The sequence below is a fragment of the Miniopterus schreibersii genome (assembly GCF_964146895.1).
Source record: "Miniopterus schreibersii genome assembly, chromosome: X".
Taxonomy (NCBI): domain Eukaryota; kingdom Metazoa; phylum Chordata; class Mammalia; order Chiroptera; family Miniopteridae; genus Miniopterus; species Miniopterus schreibersii.
Window position 1 is genome coordinate 420209 of NC_138104.1, and position 19840 is coordinate 440048.

At 38.0% G+C, this 19840-nt stretch overlaps 1 protein-coding gene across 6 annotated transcripts in view; it reads right to left on the reverse strand.

Moving 5' to 3' along the window:
* Positions 1 to 19840, reverse strand: part of AFF2 (ALF transcription elongation factor 2) — a 393556-nt gene that overhangs the window by 91683 nt on the left and 282033 nt on the right. The gene's annotated exons all lie outside the window — the stretch shown is intronic.

Genomic DNA, 19840 nt, shown 5'->3' on the forward strand with positions numbered 1-19840 from the left:
AAGTGGGGCTTTTTCTTGCTGGTCATAAAGGGCTTTATTTTCTGTGTGTGTGTGTGCATGTGTGAATACAGGTAGGCAATGGCTATGTGTTAATTTATACCTAGGTATTTAGCAAAATAAATGATAAATGATTCCTATCATTTAGAGAATTCATTTCTGTGTCAGGGAAGGTTCTATTTGACCAGCAGCATGCCATTGTACCCTATGAAGGAATTGCTATTATTAGCCACATTTTCTAGATGTAAATACCAAGGCTTAGGGAGGCTAAAGAACTTGTTCATGATCACACAGCTAGGAAATCATGGAGGTAAACATGGAACCCATACCATCTCCAGCTGTAACTTGAGAGTATAAAATGTTTTCCTAGAGGGTATAAATTACAAAGGATGGTATATTAAATAAATAAAATTAACAGCAATGACAAAAAAATCCACAAAACAAAAGAAAACATATTGATATATTTGGATTCAGCTGTTGACTAATCATAAATTCTGATACATTAGGTAAGTCATTTACTATCTCTCGGCCTTATCTGTGCCTCTCATCTGTTAAATAGGATAATAATTAAACTCTTGCATGTGAAATGTTTTATGAAAAAACAAAATTAATGCAGGTTATAATTGTAGTTTGGACATCATTAATATTCTTAACAAGTAATCACAAGCCAAGCCTTCATGAGACTTTATTCTTCTCATTTTAATTTGCTGAGCAATGTGAAGCCATGATAACTAGGGAACTGTCTCATGGAGTCTCAAAGCTGGATCCAGAAATAGGTTCATGGTGTTAAGGCTACTCTCCTTCACTTAGAACTAACACATCCAGAACCAGAGTGCAAAGAGCTGAACTCAGCTGTTATTTTACTCTCCAATCAACCCTATATGATTTTAACATGGAAATTAAAGGTCCTTAAATGTATATTTCTGAAAATGGGCAGCCAATCTACATAGCAATTGACATTAAATATCCTGGTGCAACAAGCTTGGTATAGATTTGGTTGTTAATAAATGACAGTTTGATGCATGTATTCAAGTCCCAGTAAACTCAAGTCAAGGAAGTAACTAGGAAGGCAAACTACCAATAGTTATCTCTACAGGTGTTAGACATTCATTATATTCCATTCCTTCCTTGACCTATTAAGCTTTATTATTTAATATACACGTACTTGTTTGCATTGCCATCCATAGATAATGGTGAACATTACTTTTGGGAAAGTCTAAGATTATGAAAGATTTTGAATTTAATTATTGTAGCACTACAATTCAAACCCAGTGCTGTTAAGGTAGTCTCAGTAGAAAAATGGTAATCTCTTTTCATGAGTTTGTAGGTCCATAGACAAATTCATCACACACTAGATATCTTACCATGTGAAAAAAACAGCAACAGTAATTGTTCTTCCACTTTTCAATTAGATGAAAACAAAACAAAGTAGATGTCCTGAGTGAGTTCAGATGTTTGTTCAGGATCTAGTAGTTCACTAAATCTATCTTTGTGTGAAAACTCTTTATTTTTACTATGACTAATACTTTCTATAGTATTAAGAAGCAAAATAGTCTAGAAAATGGTGTCAACAAAACCAAATCCTTGCCCTAAAGAGATGATCCCATAAAAGCTCAAATAACAAAATTTGAGGCAGATGAGATAAAATGAACAAAAAGAAGACTATAGAGATATTGGAGAAGGGAGAGTTGTGCCCACGGTCTTGTCTGTGCCTAAATCTCTGGGCCTAAAGCTGAACCTGGTGTCCTCAGAGGGCTCTTTTCACTGGAATACCCTAGGACACTATGAGGTGACAGGCCCCATGTGACCTTTAACCATAAACCTTGACACTTAACAGAGTGGAATGCTTAGGTGATTTTGAAGAGGAAAAATAGAGGACTTGAAAGAGTAGTACAGAAGGTTCTATAGAAATGAAGTCTTTAGTTGAGGCAACATGGGTTTAAGAGTAAGGGCTTGAGAGCCAGACAGGCCTGAGTTTGAATATAAGACTTTCTCATGGGTATGCTCTCTTGAACTAGACAATAAAACACTTTGAATATCAATTTTCTCACATGTTAAAATGGACAATAGTAGCTACTTTGGAGAATTTTGAAAGGATTATAAAAAGAAAGTTTATATAAATTGCCTAGGAGAAAATACAGGTAGCTATTGTTTTCACCTTGGTTGTTATTGTCATTGTTATTATTATTACCTGAAAAATGGTGCTATAGAGGTTGGAACAATAATTTTTAAAAAGCTCTGGTGGTGACCTCTAAATTAGCAGAGATATCAACTAGCAAACATCATTGGAAGCCCTTGACCATATGAAGAAAAGTTCTAAGACACTTAAGAAGTTTGCAAAGTTTTAGGGCTTGAATTTAATCTTCTAGAATGGTCTAAACCCATCACATCTAATTTAGGTTTCCTAAGATCCTCTCAGAGTACTTAAGATACCCTGGATATTTGAAAACCTGTTGCAAGAGGAAACACCCAGACAATTCCAAAAAATGCCCTCAAAGAGCTCTTTTCACTGGATGTCCTACTACTTATAAATGTGGAACTACCTGAAGATCCAGAGAAATAGGCCAAGATGGCTCTCATTGGAAGTTGTGCTTACCTTCAGCACCTTGTCTTTGGGCCAGACACTCTTAGGAGCCTGTTTCAATATATGCCTGGTTCTAACCTTTGTATATAAGGTTGATCTTTGGAAGCAGTTAGTTGTTCCAGAACTCTTACTCAGAAGCAACCTTCAGAACCATGAATGTGTAGGTTTCAAGTCTACACAGTGTCTTTTTGTGAATTACAAAATGGTGCCCTTTTGGGCACAAAGGTCATCAGTTGTACCACTTGATACTGGCTGGATTCCAGTTTTCAAGTATCTATGGAAATCACTGCAATATAAGTGACTGATACTCAGGTGGACCCTGTGTCTTACAGTTGGAAGTGCCTGTGTTATCTATTTTGCCTTGTCACCCAGTGGAGATAGCTACATCCACAAGATATATCCATAAGCCATTATCTGATAAATAGCAACAATAGTACCTTTCTATTGTTCAGTAGCTTTAATTGTTAGAATGTTCTGCCAGTTATGAATTGCCCTGGGTTTTCTTGTAGCCTCTATCTTGTAGCTTAAGCTTTGTTCTCTATAGTCTACAGTGGGAGAATGGACTTGGAATGCTGTTGGGGACAGAGTCAGCCCTGCTATTTCCATTGTGCAGGGGGTGGAGGAGGCTCTTTCATTCAGGTTTGAGACTCTGAATAAAAATTAGGAACCATAGTTTCTGTCTCAATTATTTTGGAGTATTCAGGGGACTAGTTTACATTATCATTGTTTTCATAAGTATCCAGAGCTGATGAAAATCAGAGTAAGTTTTCTATGGCTCCAAATGAGTAATACACCTGAGCTGGGCTGAGCATTTTAGTCTGTGGGATACCTCAAGGCTTGTGCCTTCTCAGCAGGCAGTGTCTAGAATAGTAACTTAGCCCTACTGAATCCTTTAAGAGCACCTCTTCATAAAGTAGGCTGGGAGGAATGAAACATAACTGGTTTAGAATTACTCACGGAATTATATATTTTCGTACCTAGTGCTTTGTATTCTCTGCAGCATTGAATCATCTGTTGGTAGTAAGGCAGGTGATGAGGAAGAGGTGGTGATATTTTTCAAAGCATTCATTCTGTTTCCCTGAGGTAAAGGTGTTCAGGCTTTTTTTCTCAGGAGAAGCTTCATTTAATTTTCTCAAGTTTTTAACTTAAAAGTCTGATTCCATGACCACCCCACTGGAAATCATGAAAAATTCCAGTGTTAGGGCTGTGGCAGTGACAAATAGTCTGAAGATCTAGACTATATTCTATGAGGGAAAATCTCCTAGATTTGTCAGGTGAGGCTCTCTAGGGGTTTCAGAAAATGAGCATCTCATGAGGTTACTCTGGTTCATCAGCAAGAGAACTGGGAGTTCCTATAGGAATCATCTAGTCCAGGGGTTGTTAATCTGAGGCTCTCAGTCTAAAGCAGCCCTCCTTCTCTGTTCTTGTACTGCCTGTGAGTTAACAATGGTTTAAATGACTGAGAGAAAACATCAAAAGAATAATATTTCAAGACATATGAAAATTGTATGGAATTCAAATTTCATTATCCATAAAGAAAGTTGTATTGGAATACAGCCATGCCCATTCATTTACATATTGGCCATGCTTTTGTGCTACAATGGTTGGGTTCAGTAGTTGTAACACAATACATGGCCTGAAAAGCCTGAAATATTTACTATCTGAATCTTTACATAAAAATGTTTGCTGACCCCTGCTGCTTTAACCCAATCAATGGTTTTTGAATTCTCTTAAACTCAAGAATCTTCCCCCTGCCAGATAAAGCCTTACAAGGAATCCCAAGTGAGAAAGAGACTGAAGCAGTGCAGCTTTGGTCACAAACAGGTTAGGAGGAACCCTCTCGGGTGTTCCATGGATTAGAGGAACAGAACGTGAAAAAACTTCATCTAGTCAAGTAGTATGTTTTGGAGGTAATTGTGGCTCCATGGATATTGCCCAGGATTTAGTTAGAAAACTTGAATTTAACTTACTTTACCTCTCTGAAGCTCAGTTCACTCCTTTGTGCAATGAGAAAAAAAAAAAATCTATTTCACAGATTTGGGAAATGCCAAATATTTTGTTTGGCCAGAGTGCTGAGTACATAAAAAGCAATGGTAGAAAAAAAGAAAATACTTAATGTCCTTTATCTAGAACGGATGTGGTATATATGGATTTATATCTATATTACATACATAAGCCAAAGATAATAGTGTGATCCTTGATGTATATGATTATTGACTTGTATCAAATCTTGGACTTCCTTAGAATTGATAACATAAGTTCAGCACAATACCAATTTTCTGCTCCACAGTCATTATTTTGATTTTGATTTCCTTGGTATATTTCTCTGGGTTATGCAACTTTTTCACTATGTGGTAATTTGAGTTATCATGCAATGACAAACTGCTTGATAGAATTCAGATGGCTTTCAAGAATGTTACACAAACCAAATGACTATTGTATCATTTCTCGGGAGTATGTGTGTGAAAACATCTAAGAGTAGATTTCCCCAGAAAAGACCATACCCCAGTAGACCAAACTGAACCTGAAAACAAATGTTGGGATAATTACAAAGAGAAAAGAGAATCTTTTGCCTTAGAAAGTATTCTAAGCATAGATCTTGATAGTTGACATTGTACTCTTCAGTAGCACTGTGCAAGCATCTTCAATGAATTTCCTTTGAGTCATTCTGGGCAATAAGGAAAGTCATACAAGTAGAGTAATAGGGATTTATTCAAGAGCATTTACTGGGCCTGATATTTGTGGATGAAACAATACTGAAGCACTTAAGAGCACAGGTTTTGGAATTGGGCTGTGCTGAATTTGAACTCTAGCTTTAAAAATTACTAAGTGTGGACTTGGGCAAGTTACTTAATTTATCATAGCTTTAGTTTTCTAATCCTAAAATGGAGCCAATAATAGAACCTATTTTAGAAGGTTGGTGTGAGGATTAAACAAATTTTGTATGTAAAATCATTGATAAGCACTCAATAATACTCTTACTATCATTATTACTTGACACAATTGTGCTTGACCTTGGGGAAATAACTGAGTATGATGTAGTCCCTTCCCCTAATAAGCTTGTACTTTAGCAAGGACAAAGACTTCATAAACAAACAATTACAATCCAATCTTGTAAATTCAATGTTAGAAGCAGGTAAGAAGAGACTCAAAGAAGAAACATTTAAGTTTACTTGAGTCTGGTGACAGCTATCCAGAAGCAGCTCAGTTTGAGCAATGCCTTGAAGGCGGAATGAACTGCCAGGGGTGAAATAAATAAAAGAACATTGAGTAGAACAAACAGAGGTAACAAAAGACTTGAAGTTTCAGGAAGGGTGGGACACTTGGTCTGGCTGGAGTATACTACCTGTAGGCAGAAGTGAAAGATGATGAACTTAAGGAGATAGGTTAGGGTAAGGCTGGGCCAAGCATTTTTCTAAAGAACAATGGGAGGGGGAATAACCAAAATTTTTAAGCAGGGGAAGGAAATGAAGAGTCAGATGAATTGATCTCTGGGAGCAAAAAATATAGATTAACTGGAAGAAGGAGGTAGTAAGAAAACTGGTTAAACCATCATTGTAGTAGACCAGGTAACAGCCATGGCATAAGACAGTGAGGATGTTGAAGAGAAGGGACCAGATTCTAGAACACATCAGGATTAGAATAAATTAAATTGGGACACTGATGATCCTGACATCCAAGATCTTATATACTCTGACAGCACTGAATTTATATCACCAATTCTGCCACACTCCAAAGCATGTACACATTCCCTCACACTAGGCTGGCCCCTATATTGATGGTGTCTCTTCATTCTCCCAAGGCTCTGAGACCTGTCCTAGTACCTTTGCTACCCAGCAGAAGTTTCTTTAGTGCTCAACCTTTTTTCTCTAGAGACAGACATGGTTAGCTCCATTCCCAAGTGGTGAGGAAAGGCAGATTTCTTGCCATGAAGTCTTCCTTTTGTGGTTATCTCTTTCAGCCTTCTTTCAGCATTTTGGAGCAACCACAGCTTATTACAGGGTATTTCATTACGTATCTCTCTACATCAGCTTCTAATTGTTAAAGGATTAAGTAAAGAACTCCATTATTGAGCTGGTCCACTAATCTCTAACTAAGGAAACTCTTCAAAACAACTGAAATATTAAGTTGCTTTTATTGCACTACAACTTGTGCCTGCTGACAGCCATTGTATTGTGCCTTACATTAAACTCAGTGGGGGCAAGGACTCATTTTTAGTTAGATCTGAGGCACTGCAAATTCTCAGCATTTGATAACACAGCACTTCAGCTTGGAGTGCTCTAAACTGTTTCTCAAACCCATTTCAAGAGAAAGGTTGTAGAGAAGGGCTGTTTAACTGAATTGACACAGCAGATAGGATTTCTTTTATGCTAATGCATAAATGACTCACATATTATTTCAGACTGTTTTAAGCAAAATAGTCAAAACTGACAATTTGGCCCAGTTGTTTATGAAAATTCCACTTGATTTATATGCTCAGCCCTTCCTGTTGCATCAAAATGAGACCCCCTCACACACATATACACACATACATGCACACTTTTGTTTAGGGTAGAAAGAGGCAAATTGTCTTATAATCCATATTGACAGTGTTTCACCACTATAAAATCCTAGCACTGGAAACACTATTTGGGGCACATGTAGCCCAGGACTCCTGTGAGCATTTCATCAGGTGAGCATGGGTACCACCTGTCATGCACACACATACCAGACAAGGCAAGGCCAAGGCCAAGGCCTGAGTGATTCGATTGGTAAAGATACAGCAATTTCTTTTAGATACAGAGTTTAGTACTTACATAACTGAAGAAAGGAAGCTTTGACAAAGCTTCCTGTGATCCTTGTCCCACACAACAAAAATGGATGACACCAAAACAAAAGGGACCCGATGACTGCAGAGTAAGTTGTTAGATGTCCTGTTATTGAGGATCCCATTCTAGATTTCAGTTAAAGGGTTTTATAAGCTGCAGGTGTATTCTTCAGTGAGCAGAACAGAACATTCCATACCTTATCAGAACCTGGGAGGTGATAGGAAATTATCTCGACTGCCTCCCAGAGGAGAAAGGGGGTCATGTGAAATGGCCTTGAAGTACATATCAAGATCTTCTTGTCCTCTCTTGTTCTGGGAGGATCACTTCGTGTTCTGCCAAGATTTAGATAAGCTGTGGTTCAAGCCTCAGCCTACAAGGCCCATTTGGATACATGCAGGGTGTCCATGTTGCCATGGCAGGACTGTTTCCCTACACCACCAGACATCCTAGTCAGTTGATAACTTTCCTCTTTCCAAAGCCAACTGACTTGCATGTGGTTCCTGAGCCAGTGAAGGGCTCAGTGTAGGGACTGAGATTGCTCTGTAGTCAGACAGGCACAGGTTCAAACCTTCACTATCTGTGTCATCTTAGATAAAATCCCTTCAACTTCCAAGTATCTGGGTGAAAGAGGGACCGCCTTATAGGATTGCCATAATTATTAAATAAGATAACCTACTTCAAGTCCCTAGTATACAGTAATCACCCAGTCTTTATCATCTATTGAGATTATTGCTCAAGATGGTTTAGCCTGAATTATCTTAAACACATAAGATGTCATTTTATTTGGACACAAGGAAAACTAGTGAAATGTGTGTTCATGTTAAAGCAAAAATTTGCAGAGAGGAAAAGAATTGTACCTTTGCCACAAATAGCTTTTGCATGCCAAAAACAGTAGATTTATTTTTTGAGTACAAAGAAACTTTATATTAATATTACTATTTCAAATCTGAAAAATTCAAATCTACACAAAATGCAACTGAATTGCATATCATAAAATATTAGACTACCAGATTCCAGGAATGCATAAACAGTTTGATATTGAAAAATCTATTTCTATAATACATCACATCATCAAGCAAAATGATAAAAAACATGTGATCATTTAATAGATGCCAAAAAATACTGGATAAATTTTCATACTCATTTTTAAACCTTTTAAAAACTAGGTAGAGAAGAAATATATCCTTTCTGGACAAGAAATATGTAATAGAAAACTGTCAATCTAAACATATCTTTTAGTAGGTAGAAAGGTTAGATCAATGTTTAAACATATATTTTAAAACAAAAATGGAATCACAGATGACTGTGTTTCAAGTATTTTAAAAAATTTGTATTAATGTTGATTCATAGGGTAGACAGAAGGAACACAAACAGACTAATCATTCAATGACACCATTTGTTCTGATAATTACCCCAATTGAAGCAATTTTGAGGCATCACATATGGCTTCTACAAGGAATTCTTTCCATGTAGGTAAAGACATGAAAAACCTCAGTTTCCACTTCCACCTTTCACAAAGTATCAATCCTTTAAAAAAAAAAATCACCATTTTATTGACATTCATGTCTACCTGCAAGCTTTATAAATGCAGAGATGTTGGGTGGCATGATTGAAAATGTGATCCAATTGTTTTAACAAAATGAGAATTGTTTTAGAAAGGGCTCCATGATGTCTGGACATATACTTTCCCTAAGTAACAGTATGAGGCATGCATTTCTCCTGGGAATTCAACATTTATGTTGATGCACCTGGCTGCAGAGCAATCCTGCCCTGGCTCTAATACAGAGGAATTTTCTGAACATTTTGAGTAATGGGACTGATATAATTTAATAGCTCCTTCTGTGCCTGTTAAATGAGTTGCATGATATATTTAGATTTTTGCAGAAAACTTGTTTACACTATAAATTATAGCACATGAAACAATCATATTGATGTAGAAAGCCAGCCATGTTGAGTCATTTTGACCATCACTCTCCAAACTTCAACTTATTGCAAATTAATCTTTTGTGGTTTGCCAATATATCATGGATGTTTCTTTACCCTGTGACCCTGCTGAATATACATAAAGACATCCTATTAGCACTGTCGTTGACTCCAAAAGAAAAGCTGGATTTTTGAGTTAGGAGGATTGTCATGATAGGGGAGAATGCACTCTTGCTAAGTGAGTGGCATACAGATCTAAATTGTTAAGCGCTACATTTAGCAATGGATTAGAAGGGATTGGCTTTCTAATTCTGAAACACAGAAATAACCCAGGTGTCTAATGATTAAGGGTTCTGATAAATCCACCCTCCTAAAAAGGAATACTATATATATATATTTTTAAAATATGTTTTTATTGATTTTAGAGAGAGAGGAAGGGAGAGAGAGATAGAAACATCAATGATGAGAGAGTCACTGATTGGCTGCCTCCTGCATGCTCTCTAGTGGGCATGGAGCCCGCAACCCAGGCATGTGCCCTGACCAGGAATCGAACTGTGACCTCCTGGTTCATGGGTCAATGTTCAACCACTGAGCCATGCCTGCCGGGTGAGGCAATACCATATTAAAGAAAAAGCAGACTGGTGAATTGAATAGACTAGGGCTCCAGTCTGGGCTCTTCAATTTACTAGCTGTGCAAATCTAGGAAAGCTGATTAACCTCTCTGAGCTTTCAATTTTCTGTCTCTAAAATGAAGCTGCTGATATCTACTTTCCATGGTTGGTATGAAGAGTAATTGAAGTAATATGTAAAAGGAGTGTGATTGTGAATGTTTAATAAATGCTATTACTTTAGTATTACTGATATCAGCACAAATTAGAGCCTGGTTCTTATATCAACACATTTAGAAGCAGTAGTAAAATAATTACTGAAGAGGAAATCAGCAGGTCTTTGGTTTAAAAAAGCAGTTTAAGAAACAACTGGGAGCCATCAGAGTAGGTTTTAGATACAGTAGGTAAACATGTTAGGAAATCAAGTATCTATTCTTTCATGATTTGGCTTTAGGTAAGAAAGTGCCCATTCTGAATAACTGCCCCAACACTAGGTGCATTAATCATAGACTTGCATTCATGTCTAGGTGGAGAGAGAAATAGCTAAAAGTATAGCAGATTCCAATACTGGCCAGTAGTTATCAGCTAATTTATAAAACTGTAAAATATATTCAGAATAAAATATATTCACCCCAAATAAAACTGCTTCAGTCATTCTAGGAATAACATGTTAGGAAAATCAAAGCATTTTGAACTTTTCATGTCACCACTCTTAGTTATGTTATTATGACTTGAAGGCTCATACCTTGCCTTTGTCCCACAAGGAATCTAAACTAATACTAGCTAACACTAACTAAGACTTATTCAGGTAAGTTTAATGTATGTCAGACATTCACTTCGCTAAGTGTGATAATAGATCATTTCATTGACTCTTTGCATGAAATCTAGGAGTTTGTGCTTGTGTTTTCTCTGTTTTTAGGTAAGAAAACTCAGGCTTAGAAAAGATAAGAAGGGTATCCATAGAATGGGAGAAAATATTTGCAGATCACATATCTAATAAAATACTTGTATCCAGAATATATAAAGAAACCTAGAAACTCAACAATAAAATGATAGGTAACCCAATTAAAGAATGGGCAAAAATCTGAATAGACATTTCTCCAAGGAAGATGTACAAATGGCCAATAAGCAGATGAAAAGCTTTTCAATATTATTAGCTATCAGGAAGTAAACATAAACTGGAAACAACCTAAATGTCTATCGACTAGTAAATGGATAAGTAACATGTGGTCTCTTTACACAACGGAATATTATTCAGCCATAAAAGGGACTGAAATACTGGTCCACACTACAACATGGATGAACATTAGGTTAAGGGAAAGAAGCCAGACACAAAAGACCACATACTGAATGATTCCATTTATATGAAATATCTAAAATAGGCAAATCTATAGAGATAGAATGTAGATTTCTAGTTACCAGGGGCTGGGGTCAGGGAGAATGAGGAGTAACTGCTAATTGCACAGGGGTTCTTGGGGTGATATAAATGTTCTGGAATCAGATAGTATGGTTGTACAACTCTGTGACTAGTAAAAACTATTGAATTGTACACTTTAAAAGGGTGAATTTTGTGTTAACTGACTCTCAATAAAGCTGATATTTTAAAAAGAGTCACACAGCTAGCCAAGTGAGGGAGGGAGAGCTGTGATGACATCTGCACCAGCCTGATGCCAAAGCCCGTGTCCCTAACCATGCCATTTACTACCTTGCATGACAGAGACTGGCAGAAGGTCTCAGAGGCATTCCTACTCACATCTATGGAGAAAACACTGGGAAGGGGGCTCTGTCTTTTCTAGGAGACACAAAGCATTACATTAGAGAGACAGCTATCTGGATAGGGGAGGGACCAAGCCAAGAAGCCTTCAGCAAAGATGCCCTAACCCCTTCTTGACTTCAAAATTTCCAAACCTGAGGCTATTAAAGAAAGGGACCCAACTATGCAGAGGCCCCACCTTAAAAGAACAAATCACCTGGCCCCCAACCCTCATAACACCCACAGGCAGACTTGTTTAATGTGGGCCGACTATTTGAATGAGTTGATCTAAGCAGAGGTCAGGACTGATGGAAGGAGGCTCACATTTTACCAATTAAAGGAGAAGTTGTGGTGAGGATGCAGATTTGGTTCTTCACTGATCATTTTTTGCAGCAATTCATTAAGCACAGGTCAGAAAAAGGAGTTAGTTCTTGCTGGTCTGATGTGCAGGCTGCCCAGGATGACAGCAGTTTCTCTTCAGTGAGTCTGCACCTGGCCTGGTGCTCCAGCAGCTAATCTATTTTCCACAAGTGGGATTAGGCAGGCTGGCTCCTATCAGGGCCTAGAGCTGGTGTGCAGCTTCTATGGTAATGCAAATATTAGATCACAAATCCAATTTATATCAGAGTTCCCTTGAACTGACAGATAATTTTCCTTTAATCCTCTTCTTGTTGTCTATCCTCTAACCTTCATAGTCTTAGATATGACACTGTAAAAACTGTCCACGCTGCTCCTTTTTATGTAGAGGGAATTCCCATGCACATATCTACCACCAGTAACACTATGTTTCCAATCATCAGCATTTAGGACTTGACATAGACCTTGAATTCAATACAGATCTAGCCAACCACCCACCTTCCATTCCCAGATCTGCCCAAGGAAAGCATCCAGGGCTGCTTCAGGGAAGACACCTGTCCCTGGGCTTACCACACTAGCTGGGGGCTAGGTTCAAGTGTCGGATATTTGGCTGCCCCCTTGGTTTTTGGACCACAAAGTAATAGGGGTTTTCCCCCCTCTCATTCTTCTTTCCTTTTGTTATTTTTAATCACCAACCTATCAGGGCCAAATTGCCTTGTAAACTGTCTGCAGAGCTTGCATCTGACAGAAATAGCTGCTATTGTTAATAGGAGCCTTCACTTCAGCCCATTTAGCTTGACTCAGTTTGACAGCTTCACAATAACCACCTTCCCTCCAAAGAAAGCTGTGATTTAGTGGAGAGAGAAATGTGGGACAACAGCCTGATCTGTCTCTAGTCTCCAGAGGGTTCTCTTGGCATAAAGTCCCGCCACAAAGCCAAAGAATAAACTACCACAGGAAAACAGACTGGTTAGAAGCTGGGATTGGTTAAAGACACCAGGAAAATTCACAATCCATGGCACAGAGCTGCTTACAAAGAAGGTGGGGTCTACTTCCTACAAATATCCTATCTACACAGGAAAAAGTAAATCTCTTCTTTATTTTTAATAATTTATCAATTGCCCAGGTAGTCATTGAGAAGGCTTTTCTTAACTTGGTAATTGTAGTAACAATGTTTTCTGGAAATTACTGCTTGCAGATGCCTCCTGAGTCAGCTCCCTAAATTCACGTCATCCTGAGAGGGCAGAAAAAAAGGAGCTCAAAGGTAGTTTTCCTGGGATGGGACAGAACTGAACAACTGATTACTATTGCCATCTGAAGGATAACTTTTAACAAAGATTGTTAGAATTATTGCCATTCAGAAAAGGCAAATTCAGGAAATGAGCTTATTAGGGGTTGAATTCTGCCACACACATCCCCATCATATGTTAAAGGAAGTCCTAAACCCCAGCACAGAATGTGACTTGATTTGGAAATAGGGTAGGTCTTTACAGAGATAGTCAAGTTAAAGTGAGGTCATTAGTGTGGGCCGTAATCCAATACCACTGTTGTCCTTATGAAAAGGAGAAATTTGGACACAGACATGCATAGAGGAAAGATGATTTGAAGAGATACTGGGAGACTACAGCCATCTGCAAGCCAAGGTGAGAGGCCTGGAAAAGATTTTTCCTTCACAGCCCTCAGTGCCAATTTTCTAACATAGAAAGTAAGTGAAATTTGGGTCACCTGAACCTCTTGAGTTAAAGTAGCATCTCCAAAGCTAAAACTTAACCAAACTCCATGCCAGCTCTCACCCTATTTAGGAGATTATCTCATTTTTAAGGTAGATTATTATTTTGCTTTGGTAAACTTCATTGATTTCACTTCTATTCTTACCAGGTCTAAAGGTGAATTTTGCTTCCAGCTACTTCTTATTTATTTATTTATTGTCAATCCTCACCCAAGGATATTTTTTCTATTGAATTTTAGAGAGAATGGAAGGGAAGGGGGGGGGTGCGCTCGCGCGCTTGCGAGAGAGAGAGAGAGAGAGAGAGAGAGAGAGAGAGAGAGAGAGAGAGAGAGAGAGGTCAGTACGAGAGAGACACATGACTGGTTGCCTCCCCCACACACCTCAACCAGGGCAGGGATTGAACCTGCAACCCAGGTTCGTGCTCTTGATCAGAATTTGAACCCTCCACCCTTTGGCGCACAGGGCAATGCTCTAACCACTGAGTGACACTGGCCAGGGTGCTACCAGTTACTTCTGTCAATGCCATCTGAGGGCATATTTAGACTCTTTAAATATGATATATTTTAAAACTGAAGCATCCCTATATCATTATTTTTGCCCTCTAGACAGCTTAAAATGTCACCCTTTTGGTACATACTGGCCATAAGAGGTTAGTCAGTCGGCATGAGGGGTCAAGTACCAGAGTACTACTTAAAGGAAAAAACGCAGAATGCAAGATAATCACTGATACTGGAAGCAAGGCCAGTAATGGGATTATGGTTTCCCTATCAGGAATGAGAGAGAAAGGGCATTCACAAACAGTTTTAAATTCCACCACTTTGAATGCTCCTGTCAGCAGTTTTGCCTTCTTTCTCTTGCTCTGCCCACCCACCTACAAATGGCACTCTTCTCTTGATTTGAAGGTGGGTGCCATTGATTTTCTGCTTGATTTTCCACACTTTCTGAGTGATGTCACCTACTGCCTTGACTCCCACATCTACATCTTCATCCTAGAACATTCCCCTGAGCTCTGGTCTTATAAATCTAACTTTCTATTGGAAAGTTCCACAACCATATCCTACAAAAGCTTCAAGCCGAAGAATGCTGAACTCCATCTCTAGTCTGGCCTCCTCCTGGTTTGTTTTATTTAACTGTGCATTCACTCATTCATTCTTTTTGTTTTATCTTTCTGTTATTGTGATAAAAAGCACATAAAATTTACCATTTTGAAATGTACTATTCAGTGCTTTTTAGTACATTCTTATTGCTGTGTAGCCATCATTATTATGTAGTGTCAGGACATTTTCAACACCCTAAAAATAAATTGCATGCCCTTTAGCTATCACTCCCCCAATTCTTCTATCCCCTCCATCCTTAGGCAACCTCTAATATGATTTATTTCTCTATGGATTTGCCTATTGTTGACATTTTATATAAGTGGGATCATGCAATATGTGGACTTTCATGACTTGCTTCTTTCACCGAAGATAATGTTTTTGTGTAATTTTTGCATCTCTCTATAGTGTTACCACATACCTACATTCCAAAGCAAGAAAGAGTCATTTTAAAATTTCTACCCTATCCCTCACCTCACATGTCTTATCAGTCATTAATCATTCATTTCTTTTGTAGGACCACAGGCCATCATTTCCCAATTTGTCCTTTCTTCTCCATCCCCACCTCATTTCAAGCCTTTAGCATCTCTCACCTAGGCCCTTACAGAAACTTTAAGCATATTTCCACATAGTTTTGCTTAATATTTATTAGAACGCAGCCACAGGTTCATTCTTCATGACACACTAACTCTCCAACATCACTTGTTTTAGCGATACTTTACGCATCTTATGAGGCTGGTGGCCCATTTTACAGGTGGAAGTGATTAGAAACATTGAAAAAATGTGTTGCATGCCATACAGCAGGGATCTGTGCCAGTACAAAACATCTATGTTCTACACTAGTGTGAATATCTACAATGTGCTGAGATTGTTTTTCGCATCCTTACTACAGCTTTTTTTTTTTTCTTTTTGCTTCTGCTTCTTTAAGCAGAGACAAACAAACCAACAAAAAAGAGCCTGTCACTGTACCGTACTGATTGTTTCTTACTAATTACACTTTATTTAATTAAAAATAAAAACCAATGTATATCCTAGGCAAAGAATCTTACTAAGTTGACAGCTTGGAAATGTAAAGTCTTTGTTTGGGGGCACAGATAATCCTTGGCTAAGAGCATAAGTTTACCTACATTGCCCTCTCCTTGTCTTATAAAGAACAGCTCTTGGAGTCCAGGGACAAGGGGGAGGGGAGTGCCATAGAAATAACCTTGTCAATCCCTCCCTGCCAACAAGGGTGCTAATTAGTGCTAATTAAGAGCCTCCTTTTTTGTCTCTGGAACATCTGTCCATAGGCATTGAACTCAAACCCCCAATTCATTTTATCAAGGCCAAAAAGATCAGAAAGCAATTTATTTTGGTCCCTGCTAATGCAGCTTGATCTTAAAGTCATAAGAAATTCTGAATCCTGCTATTAGTTTCAACTACTAGACTCCTGCACACTCTAAACATCATTTATGTGTACCTTATTTCAACAAATATATGTCTTCATGAGGTCTAAAAGGCACAGGTTGCAAAGCGGCAAGATAAAACCATGGGAGACCCATGCTTCTTGCTTACTGTATATTCTGTACTCTGCTTCATTTTAAAAAGTAATGTATTGTTACATAGATAAACTTTCTTTTGTCTTTATTTTTTAATCCTGGTGGGGTAAATGTCACTGTAAAATAGCTTATTTTTAATTGAGCCTATTCTGTGTACACAGTGTGTCCATAAAAAGCCTTCATCATTAGTGTTTGGTGATGCAAATGAAGGTGCCCCTGCTGTTTCTTTCTCCCTTCCTAAAGTGACCTTTCAATCAGTGTTTGGGACAGGACAAGACCCTTGTGACTCACAGCTTGTTTTATTTTGTGTGGCCCTGAGAGGACTTTCATTCATTCCAGGGTAGCTTTATAATGACATTATCACAGACAGTACTGAGGCTATTTCTTCCTGCTGCAAAGTACATGGTATATTTTCTGAATTCACCTTAGAAAGGAAAGCTGTCCACTTTATCTGGCAAAGATTCCTCCTATTTGGGTGTTTCTCTGGATTCCATTATGAAGCGTTTGTCCTTTCACTTCAAAGTAAACAAACACACTCATTGATCTTTAGAGGACTATTAAATTTTACTGTAAAATGCATTATTGCCATATCATTTTCTTCATTACTCTAATAACATTATTTCACATTATTCCATTTGTGACCTGCCTGGTGCAGTGAAATGTCATGAGTCTTCTTAGAGTGAGTTAGGGTTTCACAAGAAGTAGAAAAATAAATGTATTTAAAACAAGATGGAGTTCTGGCTAACACATTATAAACGGCTCTATTTTAGATGTTTGAACTGGGCACACTCAAAATACAGGGGCATATTTTGTTAGTGCTTATGCAATTTTTTAGGTAACTTTTCCCAATGTTTCATTCATCATCAGATGAGAAGAGCTTGTCAAGAAAATTACAGTTAATGTTAGTTAATGGTGGCTAAATTCAATGGATTTATTTCTATTTTGTTTTACTTTTACTGGAAATAATGAAAATATTACATGAACAACCTTTATGTTGCTTGCAAAAAATGTGTCCAGTTTCAATGGTAAGTAACATAAAGCTTTATCTGAATTATAAATCAATCTATGTAAACTTATTTTTATGTTTTACTTGATTCTAGCCTGATCTAGGAAATAATTCTAAAATATATCTTACAGCAGCAATTTGTTATACTAAGCCAGATTCATCTGCATAAATCTATACCTGTTTCTAAAATACTGGAATGCATGTTTGTGAAAAATAAATACTATTCAGACTGTTATGTTTGTGGAATTTGAGGGAATGTCAAACCATTGGATTTCCCCTCAAATAGCAATGCTCACCTCCCCAGAGGGCTATACTGTTTTTTGTATTAACCACACCATCAATAAGACTCCTAGTTCTCAGTTGCTAAATCAGATGTTACAGATACAGAGAAGTTTTCCCACCTTTTTTGGCTGGCCTGTAGTCACTGAGTTGGATCCCCAACCAGCTGGAATTAGACATCCATTTGAAAAACCACATCAGTCACCCACTTGAAGCCAATTCACTCTGTACTTTCAAGGTAGGCCAACTGGCAGAGTCAAATTCAATCAGTATTCTGCCTCCTTCTCTTTGAGTTAAACATCCCTCATTGGCCATGCACCAAATAATGAAGACATGCTCAGAGGGCACCGGACCTTAACAAAGGACACACAGTCCAGAATTAGCAAATTTCTGAGCTCTTGTTTGAAACTTTTCAATTTATTTTTCTTTTGGATTTTATCAGAACTCAGTTGCAGTGAAAGAAAAGCAAAATAAGGATTTTCTGCCCCAAGGCCAGGGCCAGTTGGGGTCAATTTGCCCACACAGAACTTTATCTTATGGCAAACATAAGAATCTTCTGACTTCTAAAAATCTAATTCCTACCTCTCTTTGTAGATGGAAATATACATTCCTTCTCACATTGCCACCTGGACTTCCAGCATCACTCCCACCCTATCCCCTTTTTCCTTGTGGACAAAGAAAATATTAGAACAGCAAGAGAAGGCTCTACTCATAGTAAGAAGCATCTGTACAATAAGATAATTTTACAAGTTGACAAGTTAGCTGGGTATGTGCATCTACTCTAGGTATTTTCTCAAAGAATAACCATGAAGCTAGATTGGAAGTTTGTTGGTACCTTTAAATGCCCTTGAAAGAGTAACTTGCTATGGCCTGAATGATATTTCTTTTTTTAAAGGATCTTTTAAACTGATTTTTAGAGAGAAGGGAAGGGAGAGGGAGAGAGAGAGAAACATCAATGTGAGAGGAGAACATCAATCAGCTGCTTCCTGTGTGCCCCCTACCGGGGAAGGAGCCTACAACCTGGGCATGTGCCTTGACTGGGAATCAAACTGGTAACGCTTCAGTGCATGGGAAAATGCCCAACCAATTGAGCCACATTGACCATGGACTGAATGATATTTCAATCTGAGATCCCAAACCTCAGTGAATAAGTCAATCAACCAGATTTTGCAAATTAAATGCAGTTGGATGGTCACTCCCTAGTGCTGGTAACCAAGTTATTGCAAAGAATTAATTGTTGTACATAGGGGTAAACTGTAGTGTAGTTTTATTCTTTTGCAAGTGGCTTTCCATTTTGCAGGTGGCAGCACCACTTATTGAAGAGACTATCTTTACTCCCTTGTGGGTTTCTGGCTCCTTTGTCAAAAATTATCTGTCCATAAACATGTGGTTTTATATCTGGGCTCTCTATTCTATCCCACTGATCCTTGTGTCTGTTTCTCTGCCAATGCCATGCTGTTCTGATTATCATAGCTCTGTAGTATAACTTGAAGGCAGGTATCGTGATACCTCCAGCTTCGTTTCCCCACCCACCTCAGGATTGCTTTGGCTATTGTGGGTCTTCTGTGGTTCCATACAAATCTGATGATTTCTCATTCTATTTCTTTAAAAAGTGACATTGGTATTTTGATGGGGATCACATTAGTTCTGTATATTGCTTTCAGTAATATGGTCATTTTAACTATGTTCTTCCAATCCATGAACACGGGATATTTTTCCACGTCACTGCATCTTTTCAATCTCTTTTAATAATGCTTTGTGGTTTTCATTACATAGGTCTTTCATGTTCTTAAGTTTTTTTCCTAGGTATTTTATTCTTTTTACTGTAATTGCAAAAGGAATTGCTTTTTGTTTTTTGTTTGTTTTTTTCCATTTCCAACTTGTACACTTTGGTCTTAAAGAATATTTTATCACAAAGGCAAGAGAACTAAAGGCAAAAATAAGTTAATGGGGCCATATCAAACTAAAAAGCTTCTGCACAGCAAAAGAAACTGCCAGCAAAACAAAAAGGCAGCCAACCAGATGGGAGATGATATTTCCAAACAGTAGCTCTGACAAAGGTTTAATTTCCAAAGTATATGAAGAACTTATACAACTCAACACACAACAAAAAATACAATTAAAAAATGGGCAGAGGACCTGAACAGACACTTCTTCCAAGAAG